Source organism: Kryptolebias marmoratus, linkage group LG18 (genome assembly GCF_001649575.2).
Source record: "Kryptolebias marmoratus isolate JLee-2015 linkage group LG18, ASM164957v2, whole genome shotgun sequence".
Lineage (NCBI taxonomy): Eukaryota > Metazoa > Chordata > Actinopteri > Cyprinodontiformes > Rivulidae > Kryptolebias > Kryptolebias marmoratus.
In genome coordinates, this window is record NC_051447.1 from 3,442,789 (window position 1) to 3,454,786 (window position 11,998).

Sequence of the window (11,998 nt, forward strand, 5' to 3'; positions counted from 1 at the left end):
AGGATTTTCTATACCTGTCAATGCAGCAGATGTATCTGTCTGTTAGAAAAGCTGCTCTGCTAGTTTTTCAGTATCTTGAAGAGAGGGTTATCTAGATTGTATAATGGACAACAGTTTGTCCAGTGTCCTCATTTCCACCACAGCCACAAAATTATCCTGTTTTCAGCCAATAATGGACACTGCCTTCTCAATTAACCTTTTGAGCTTGTTGGTATCATGGTCTCCAATGCTGCTGCCCAACAAACCACTGCACAGAAGGGTACACTGGCCACAACAGACTGGAAAGCCCGAAAGATCTCCAACATCTTGCAGCATTAAAGGATCTCAACAAGAAATAGTTTGCTCAACCCCTTCTTGTATACAGCATAAGTGTTGGATTTCCAGTCCAGTCTGCTGTTGATGGTGACTCCTAGGTACCTATAATCCTCCACCATCTCCACCTCCTCTCCCTTAATGTGCAGTGGTTGTAAAGGCATCCCCATTTTCCTAAAGTCAATCACCATCTCTTTGGTCTTGACCACATTCAGCAGCAGGTGATTTCAACAAGCCCATTTCACAAAGCTGTCCACCAATGCCCTGTACTCACACTCCTCAGGGTTGAAGGAGTTAGGGCCTTTTGGCTCAGGGCTAGGGTCAGGGTCTCCACAGGGTTGAAGGGGTTAAGGCCTTTTGGCTCAGGGCTAGGGTCAAGGTCTTCTCAGGGTTAAAGGGGTTAGGGCCTTTTGGCTCAGGGCTAGGGTCATGGTCTCCACAGGGTTGAAGGGGTTAAGGCCTTTTGCCCAGGGCTAGGGTCAGGGTCTCCTCAGGGTTGAAGGGGTTAGGGCCTTTTGGCTCAGGGCTAGGGTCAGGGTCTCCTGAGGGTTAAAGTTTCTGACAGAAGCTGAGTGAAAACAAGAAGCTCCTGACTGCTGGGAGAGGAGATTTTTGGAGGAGAACATATGAGAGGAGCTACAGGAGGAGGGAAGAAGGGATCAGGAGAGCTGAAGGAACAACAGCCAACAAAAACAGACGACTGAAAACAAAACAGAAAATCTACGAAACACACTACGACCGAGAAATGTTCTGAACATTATTTTTAGAAGATTTTTTCCCTTTTGTTATGGGAATGTTCTTATTATTTTAAAGTTATACTCAGCCCGTTTTGACTGAATAACTCACCACATCGCAGCTGATTTTTTCTCATATTAGGCGATGGACAAAAATGACCCTCCAGCTCTGTTGACTTTTGCAGTTTGGTGATTGTTGTGCAGAAGGTTGTTGCACTGATTAACTCTCTATGCAGCCTCCTGTTGTATATTCTTTCATTTAACATCCCACTGATAATTAGCAGGAAACATTGTCGTGGATTTGAGGCTAAGAAGACCCATCATCATCATTAGCAGCAGCAGCAGCAGCAGCCTGAGTCGCTCTCTGCTCTCTGCTGTTTGTCCTCTTTTATTTAAAATATGCAACAGCACAGTGTCTCTCTGGGAGATAATTGGCTCTTTATGGATTCAGGCGGGTGACGGATGATTGTCGGGGTCAGGAGCAGCTTTAAAAATGCCTCAGAACTGCGGCGAGCCGAGCATGGTGCACACAGCTTCTGAGAAGTGATGCTTGACAATAAGCGTTGCCATGGATACCTTCTCTGCAGGGCCTCGCTCCGTCTCGTCTCGCTCTACAGCGAGTCACTGCTGCGAGAGACTTTAGCACACAGTCATGAGGGTCCTGTCTGAACCCACTGCTGGGCGCCAGCAGGTGGTGGTGTGTGTGTGTGTGGGGGGGTTGACTGGGTTTTGGCAGGTACAGCTGCCCTTGTGGGCGCTGTGGGTGGAGGTGACATGGAAAAAAGGAGCACCTTGCAGGCTGGGGTCAGAGGTCAGACAGTTAGCATGTTGTTCACAAAGCCTGCAGGGCTGAAGAATCTCATTACTGTCAGGGAGGAGAGAAATACAAGGACAGGCACTAAAACTCTGCATTTAAATAAAAAGAGGCTGTTTTGCAAATAATTCCTTTGTTTCTGTAGCTGCATGAAGAAGATTTCAGTCAAAGAATCCATGTGTGTCCCCTCTGATTGTTTTTGTTTTAATGTCAGAACAAATAAAGTTGTCACTAAGTTACAAACAGGTCTGCTAAAAGCAAAATGAGCTGGAAAACCTTTGCATCATGTCTGAACATCTGCGTTCACACAAGCTGCACATCTGGAAGATCTCTGGAAGTATTAGCGTTTGCTACGCATTTATGATTAAAGGAAGGAATGCACATCATCCGCCGTTGTGAATGTACATCCATCAATAAACTTTATCCATCCATTGGTTTATGAAATATTTTGCTAACAAACAAACAGGGTTAAATCCAACAGTTAAGGCTAAGCTTTTGGGGATGACTCTCGGCTACTACCTCAGCAAATTTTTGTTTTTGGTATAAACTCCATATATCCACCACATCAAAGCTGCTGACTTCCAATTTAGCACTCATTTTATAGCATCAGTATAAGTTAGAGAGTGTTTAAAAGTGCTATTAGGTGTTTTTTTGTTTTTTTTTTTGCTTTTATTAGAGGGGTTGAGCAAGTGTGACATACACCATCTTTCATTGCACAACTTATAAATAATACATAATTTATCCATTTATTACAGCATAAAGGACTTCTGAGTCTGTTGTTGAAGCTTGGTGACTCTGACAGAGTAACTACAGAACCTCAGACGGCTCCTGTCCAACAGAAGCTCCCAGTCTTGAGATCCAGCCTCTGTTTGTGTCCCTCAGAGCCTCTGTCCTCAGTGAAGCAGTGTCTCTTTCTCAGAATGTCTCCCTGGGGACATTTTAGGCTTCATACATTTCCACCTCATTACGTTCCTGGCCGGGAGGCTGCAGACTGGTTCTGACTGCTGGGCTGAGTCTGGTTGAACAATTATCTACCTCTGGGCTCTGCTGTTGTTCTTGTTGCTCCTAAATAGTGACATGGAATGGGATTAGAAAATGAGATCTGAAATTTACTCAGAAAACAGGACTTCACAGACTGAAGGCTGCTGCAGACGCTGTTTTACCTTCCCTAAAATCTTAGAAAACAATAACCGCGTCAGCAGAGACTGACTCAGTTTTCTCTCTGGGAAGATTTACAGCTGTTATTTTCCCTCAGCACTTATTTAATTTGTTGGGGAAGTGCACTGTGGCAGCACTTTTCTCACACCAGACAAAACTTTATGACTGTGTGACAAACAAAAATGGAAAACAGCAAAAATCCATCAGGATAGAAACAAGAGCGTGGATTTAGTTTTGAAGAATTAAATATTTTTGATTACCTCTTTCCATTGTAATTAACTTAGTAAGATTTCTCTGTTTGCTAATGTTTTTGAGCAAATTTGAGTGTTCTAAAATCACACAAAACATGTGTTTTACATATGTTACATCAGTTTAGGTTCAGCTCCAGATATTTACCCTCCAGTGCCACAAATCCATTTTCTCACCTGCTTAATAAATATATATATTTAACAGTTTGTCATGATAGCAGTTTTATTTCAATTTAATTAGGAAATCTGCATCTCTGCCTTCACTTGAGACCAGAAACACAGTTAAAAAATAGGTTTGAATTGACAATTTAGGGCCCATTTACACTAATCTGGATGCTACAAAAGTCTACAAACAGAGAGAGAGAGTTAGGATTCACAAAATATCACTTGTGAGCATTTAATCACATATTTGTTGTCAAATTATGTTTTACTTGTTGGTAGCCTTTTATCATCTAACATTTTCTGTTTGAAAGAAAACTTTTTCTTTGTTGTTAACTGAGAGTCACAACTTTTCTCCTACAGATAATCCCTAAAAATCCTAGATTAGACACAAAAACATGCTTCTATTAGGTCAGGTTTTGGTGTTTTTCTTATCTGAAAAGCTGCTAAAAAGTAGAAAAAAAAAGCAAACGATATCCCAGATCGTTTAGTGTTCGACAGGAATCAATGAACAAACCTTTAGCGGCTGTTCGAGGACAAACACCCGTCATTTTAAAGAAGCTTCTCCTTTATCGACTCAGACTTTAATTGTTTGGAGCAGACTCAGAGCTCGCTCTTCTTTCATACACAGCCCTACACGTCACCGAGCTTTATTTGTCACTCTTCCTGCTGCTTGGCATTGATCGCCTCTATGAATAGCAGCACTCTGCCGACTGACAGACATGCAGCAGCAGAAATGCCAGGATGTGTGGTCCGCTCTAAGCGCTGCCACTCGTTTTCCTGCGGATGATACGTGTGACAGCGTGATGGAGACAAAGTGATGCTCTGATATTATTCTTACTCCAAGTGAGGAGAGGCTGAACAAAAATTCAGTTGCCATAGTGATTTTTGAACTGTAGGTGCTGCAAGGACACAATGTTCAAATCTGGGTTTGAACCAACAGGGGGAAAACAAACAAATGTTGCTGTTTATGTAACTTTAATCATCTATTTTACCTGAGCATTCAGGCAATGAATCAAAAGACACATTTGTACACTTTAAGGTCCCAAAACCACAAAGAATACATTTTGTTTTCTGTTTAGTATTATCTCAAGTAAGAAAAATGAATAAAAAATGTGGTTTGTTGTACCATTAACGTCCAATGTTGGTAAAATAATCTAAAATGTTTAGTTGTATTTAGTTTTAGTGCTGTCAGGTTGTGGGGAAACGGAGACGAACCCAGAGTGCAGACTCGTTTTGAAGAAAACTAATTTATTAAAATAAAACAAACAAAAACAAAAAGGCAAACATAAAAAACAAGGCATGGAGCGAAAAAGCATGGACCAAGACAAGAGCAGCAGGGAAGCAAGAACAATGAACCAGCAGAGTGTGGAGGAGATGACTGGGTGTTTAAAACACAGGAGGTGATTAGGAAAGTGGGCACAGGTGGAATGATTACCAGAACTCCGGGCAGGTGTAAGTGGGCGTGGCAGGTAGACAAATGAATGACAGAGGAGGAGTGGATAGTGACACCAAACAAGAACAAGAACTGAACAATAACTCAAACAGAAAACAAGATGATAATAAAAAACAATAAACTGAGACACAAAACCCCAAATCCCGACAAGTGCCTTACAATCACAGTAAAGGAATGAAATAAGATGACAGATGTCTTCAGAAGCACAGCTTTTACCTTTATTAGGATCTTAAATGCTCTGAGACTAAATTATTAGGAGGCACCCAGATTGGAACTGGGGACCTGTTGCTCTGCAGTCAAACACTCTGCCCCTGAGCTGCACCTTCTCACTGTTGAAACCATGAAGACAGAATCTTAATTCAGCACTTTCTGCAAAAATGTAGGCTCGAAATAGAGCAGCATGTCTGTAATTTCCTAATATTCAGTCAGAAGGTAAAAGGCTTTTCAGGAGCCTGCATCATGTTGTGAGTAAAGACATTTGATGGAGGCGTTTGAGAGGGGCACCCAGGTTTGAACTGGGGACCTGTTGATCTGCAGTCAAATGCTCTTCCACTGAGCTACACCCCCTATAGGAAGCTCCCTCCATCAGCCTGCAATTAACCACAAAAAAGGCTGCATGACTAAACATGGTACAGAGTGTACCAATATTCATCAAGCCCATTTTCATCCAGCAGAGAACTGTAAAATTGGAAGATTAGGACGCTAGCAGATGTTTTAATTAGCTATGTAATTAATTTCCTAACACTGATTCAAGCTGTTGTTGAAGACATTACATCCTAATAATTTTGACAGGCTGTTCCTTCTGTAAGTTTTAAAGAAAAGTCTCTCACGTCTCGGTTAAATGAGCACTTCTTTCATCTGATTTTCTCATCGTTACAAGTCAGAGGAGGTGGTTTTAAATCCCAGAAAGATTACTGTATGCTGTTTGCGTCCTATCTGGGTATTTTTTGTTCCTAAAATCCTGCTGGATGTCTTTTATTTCTGCATCATTTCCACTTGTATGTCCATACATCTAGGCTGGACCTGTCCCTCGTTGTCCTCCCTGGTTTGAGTCTCCCTCCTCCCCATCCTTGCCCTCGTTTTGCTCCTAATCCCCCTCTGTCTCCCCCTCCTTGGTGAGCAGCAAAGCTTACAGGAGTGTGTGTGATCTGAATTTTAACATCAGTGTCTGTCGAGACTCCTGGGATGTTGCTGCCCAGATTTTACTCTTGTTGTTTTGTCCCCCTTCCACTCCTGTGGATTTTTTGTTTCTTATCTGTCTTTATGATCTGGCAGCTCGATCACATCAGGATTGGAAAATTTCATTCAGCTAATCATTGATGTGAATCATAATACATGTAGCCATTGTTTAAGAGCTCATTTTAGTTATGTAATGCTCTGTGAGACACATTTAGCAGAAACCAGTCTCATCAGAGGAATTTCACTGCAGACTGAGCCTTCCTCCTCCTCCTCCTCCTCCTCCTCCTGCTGTCATGGGAACAAAATCTCAGACTGAACTGCTTTGGGACTGTGGGCTTAGGGAGCGTCAAAGGTTGGCTGTTCTGTTAGTTCTGCTCTTTAACTTCAATCAGTGATAAAGTCGCATTTAGTTTAAAGAGGATTGTTATTTAGATGAAGATAACTGGTGCTGCGTTCAGGTGCAGATAAGAGTAGAGAAACCAGTCTGAGGACGTCAAAGCCTCAGAAATCTGGACAAAGCAGTGGATGTGACAAGCTGAGCCTTTTCTGTCTGATAATACCATTAATAAAGGTTTAATCTGTGTTGGAGGGGTTCAAAACAAGCACAGCACAGTACATACGATGTATATTTACAGCTCCTGGTGTCAGGACACAGCTCAGATCTTCCCGAATCTTGAAATACTTGTTTCTGCTGCTGTTACAGTTGTCTCTGCAGCTTGAGAAATCCCCACGGAGATTTCATACAGCAGCAGCAGAACCTGCTGCGAGGAAGACTCTGCAGCCTGGGGGTAGATAGAGTGGAACTGGACCAGCTGCACATATTTACCGGGGTATGACACGAACAAGGCAGTGTTTTAGGGTGTAACACCTTCCCTTCGCTGATTTAATGAAGTCTGTTCAGTGTTTAAAACGACAATTTATACATGTATTAAATGCAGTCTGTTTCTGCATACTTCCTACTTTACGTCACTTTCATACCGTGACTAAGATGTTGTTGTAGTGGTAACACCCCTAGAAAAAATAAATAAAACAAGAAAAGAACAGCTGATTTTAACAAAAAGCCTAATCAAAACCCAGACCAACCCAACATAAAAATGACAAAACACACAGACCATGACAACAGGTTTAAAAACCTCATTTATTCAGGATGAGGTAACTAGTTATGAAAAAGGAGATAAAACACTTTCTGTGGAGATAAGAGCATATCTGCATGAGCCAATGTAGCATAAAAATGAACTTTCTTTGTATTTATTTGTTCTACCTTTTAATCTTTTTTCTGTTCCCACCAAAACACTTCATCAGGTCATCATCTCTGGTCCTGTTGCCTGAGCTTTTGTTCACACCAATATCTTTGCTCTCCATGTCCTGAACCTCAGGCTTCGTTTAGGGCTGGTTTAATTAGTCAAATAATCTGACCCCAACCAGGAAGCACCTAGCTGAGGACATATATTTGCGGTTTAACTGAGCGAAACATGAATGGGATTTTACTACCTGACAAGATAAAATCCTCATTCGTTCTCACGTAACAATTATAATTAAAGTCACAGCACTTCTGAGGCATCCAATTAGTTAATCATTATTAGTTCGTGCTGCAAGTGGAAATTACACTCTTTATTCCGATGTATCCTCACGATCAAATTAATTGTGGTTTCACAGAGGTAACGTTGGAGAGGAGTTGGGATCATTTTTCTTATTCTCAGATATAATTTCTTTAATTACATCCTGTAGCTGAGGTGGAGGAAACCAAACATGATGAGCTGCAATCCTCTTTGGACCCGTTTGTTTATTAAAATGCCAGGGAGTCAACGTGCATCAATGTACGAGCTGTTTGTGTATTTATTCAATATCTTCAACATCAAATCTATGGCAAACTGTTTGTGTATTTATTCAGTATACTTGATATTAGGCAGCATTTCACTCACTAGTTTGCCACCACACTGCACTACTTCCACATTTGGTCAAAGTAGGTCACCATTTTGTTGCAATAGTTCAACATACACTATTACTAGTATCACTTTTTTGCCAACCAACTAGTTAGATCATACACCATACTAGTTGGTTATTTTGCACTAGTACCCCAAAAGTGCCAACTAGTTGGTTTTTAAACACAAATATGGACCGCTGTGCCAAACTAGTCAATGACGGTGTTGTAAAAGTTAACCATCAAGCCACAAAAATCTTTACATGTTAACTAGTCAACACAAATTATGCGTACTGCCATTAACCAGAGTGGTAGCCATAGGAGCGGAGCCGAAACCAGACTCAGAGACAGGATAAAGGTAAGTAATTTATTTTACAGGTGCTAGTATGTACAGTGGAAATAACCAGGAGGATCTGAAAAGCAGAAAGGAGCAAGTCTCGGGTACAGGATTTGTTTGTCCACATTTCCTGTAATGTGCAAAGTGTAATTGTTTGTTTCCTTACAGATTAGAGGAGTGATCGTGGCACTGAGGCAAAGCAGGGTTTATCCAGGAGTTCATCCAAGCTGTACATGAGGTAAGTCCAGATAGGCAAAGGGTCCAAAGAGGTCGAACAGCAACAACCTGAGACGTAGGGCAAAAAAACCCCCACAAAGACAAAAGTTAACCGTAGTTTGAGAGCTTAGCGTTAGAACCTGGTGGCTGAGATTCTAACCAATAAGACGAGTTGCTCCAGCGAAGATCTGTCTTCTTCTTCTTCTTCTTATTGAAATTTATTGGCGGTTGGCAAGAAGCATTAGGTTAGCATTACCGCCACCAACTGGTAAGGAGTGTGTACCACATGAAAATCAATTAATCAATCAATCAATAAAAATAAATAAATAAAAAAACAGTAAAGATCTGGAACCAGCTGAAGGCTTAAATGCAGGTACTGCTCGTTAGTGGAAATTGGCAACAGCTGGGGAGAGGGAGGTTAGAGGCAACGCCCACAGGGCGGGCAAACTCCAGGTCCTCACACCTACTAGATGACTAGTGACAGTCAAATGCGCTCACTAGCTGACTTGTGCAACTAAACATGGCCTTACTAGTTGACTAGTGAACGTTTCATGTGCACTAGTTAAATAGTATGGACAAAAAGAAGTCAAGTAGTCAACGACTGAGCATTTTTAGGTCACACTAGTCAAATAGTGCACACATCTGACAGCAACTTGTCAACTAGTTGGCATTTTTAGCTGCACTAGTGAACTGGTAAGGTATCTTTGGTTTACACTAGTCGACTAAAACACACGTTTGACAATCACAAGTCAACTAGTAGTCATAATTTATGTTAATTTGTTAACTTGTATGGGTTTTTGATGCTTACAAGTTGCTTGTTTACAATTGTTCACTAGTTTTGTCCAGGTGTCCACCAGAGGGCAACTAGTTGGGACTTTTGGGGTGCTAGTCCAGCAAAATTACTGACTAGTATGACTTATCTAGTTGGGCAAAAATGTAACTTTTTGGAAAAACAGTGCTACTACTTAGAGTGTTTGTTGAACTAGTGCAATCCAAATGACTAAAGAGGATAGTGAATAAATACACAAACAGCTTGCCATATCCTGACATTTCCAAAGAACACTTGAGGAGTCCAGGGCACAGAGAGGAGGTGACAGAGGTGTCTTATTTCATGTGTTCACACTAAAAGAAAAGCTTGTGACAAAGAGTTCATCCTCCACCTGCGAACAAACCTGACTCTCCAGAATCCTTCATGTTTGTGTCAGAGATCAATTTTCACTCTGCCATTAAACACGCAAAAACTGAGCAAGAAAAAACAGATTGAAGAAGACACTGAGTGATGTTTGGGCAGAAACTCTTTAATCACATCTATAATGATCCATTATGGTAACAAATCTCTGCTAACCAAGTTACAGAGAAAAATGATTGAATGAACCTTGGGTTGGAAATGGACTGAAGCCATTTTTCTGAGTCTATTACTCCAATAAAAACACAGCAGATTCGATAAAAACAGCTGCTGCAACCAAACAGACTGATAGAGTGTGAACTCAGTCAACATTGCAGATATTGAACTAAATCTTGATGTGTACTTTAAGGCCAGAGTGTATGCAGGAGCATCACTGATATCTGATTGAGACGGGAAGTTTTGCAGCTTTAATAGACTGGGAGACTTATGAAGAGTGTGAGATTAGAGTTATTTCCCTGAATTAGTTTACTTTGTTAAAAAGCCTGTCAAAGAAAATTGTTCCCAGGGAGTTTCTTTTTGTTGGGCTGTGACTAATTCCTGGGAGCGGCGTCATTGCTCACCCAGCACATGCAGAGTGGCTGTAGAAACCTTTCAGTGATTCTCATTTATTTAGACACTTAACGACAGCTGCGTCCTGATGTGAAACAAGGAACATTATTCCACAAGTGCTGGACAGGGGATTATTCTCATCGTCAATCCAGGTTCACTTCAGTCTTTGACAGATGTTTCCCTTTACAACCACAGCTGGAACAAGCAGAGATTTCCTTTAAAAACGCTCAAGCACCCGTCTCCTGAAGTCACACAAACACAGGGCTGAATCTCAGGTAGGCCATTGGTATGCCAAGTGTTTGGTGGAGCGCAATCACTTTAGCCCATTACAGTGGAAAATGAGACACAGCCCTCACCCATCATCCCCGTAATTGGATGAAATCCATCTACATATATTTTCTCCCACCTGGGGCCAATTTGTCAATGAGAACATCTGGATCAAAATATTACAATACAATATAACACTGTTTCTGAAGTAAGAGGTTTATGTTTTAATGTATTTAAGCTGACAGAACACTGTTTTTAATTTCCTGTTTTCTCTGAAGTACATTAGAACAGCTGTTGATATTGTGAACCCCCAGAACTTTCACTCAACATTTTAGCACTTTGCTCATTAATAACATAGACTTAACTTCATATAAAATGACACAAAACTCTTATGTCCTTTAAGAATTTTACAAATTTCCTGTTTTTTTTGTAAGCTTGTGCTGCAAACCTTTCTATGAGGCAAAAAAAATCTCCCAGTTAATGTGTTAATCAAGCCAAACCACCACTTTAGTGCAAACACACACTCCTCCACACTCTTCCTCCCACTTGTAGGGCCTCCTCTCCCTCATTGTGAGGGTAGAAGAAGAAGAATCTGTAGAGCTGTCACCCCTCCTCTGCCCCGGATTGATTTTCTGTAGCGTTCCAAGACGAGAGCAGGATAATGAGATCACAGCATGCATCTTTCATGGACAGGATGAAACAGACGCTGCTCAGAATCTACATTTCAAATAAACTGCAGCCCACGTCCTCTCCAAAAACAACCTTTGGCTCTGAAAAATGAACTCATCGCTCAGCGTTCAGCTGCGGATCGGAGCTCGAAATTCTCCACAAGTGGCACGAGAATTTAAAAAAAGCAGGAAGATATTTTTAACATTTAGGAGTTTAGCTTTGAAAGAAGGAAGAAATGACAGCCTGGGAAATGTCCTTCTGTTTATAAATCACCGAGTTTCCAGAAGCCAAGAACTGGGAAATATGAACCACAAACCTCAGATAAAAACATGACGACAGAGTCTCATTTATCAACATTTTTTCTGTGTGGTTTTTGTCTTTATTTCTGAGGGCTCCTGCATGTGTAGTTGTCGAAACAGAAGGGCCTAACTGCTCGCTGCCATCTGCAGGCAGCCTGAAAATAGCCTCGCAGCCATTTCCTCTGGCTGTGTGACAGTGCAAAGGGAGACAACACAATAACAGTGATTACACTCTGAGAAAGGCAATAATTTCATTGCTGTAGGCAGAAGCTGATGTGTCCAACCCAGCTGTCCTGATGTAAAGGCATGTTTCAACTCAGTGACACATGATGGGATAATTTATTCAGTCCTCCGCAGATTTAAAGAAGTCGAAGAGCATCTTTAGTCAGGTTCAAACTACAGGAGTGCCTTAAATTTCTAGAATTTTACGGCTCAGAATATCTGTACCAGGTTTAAAGTTTGCAAGATGGTCATGAGATGGTCGATGATTTTTG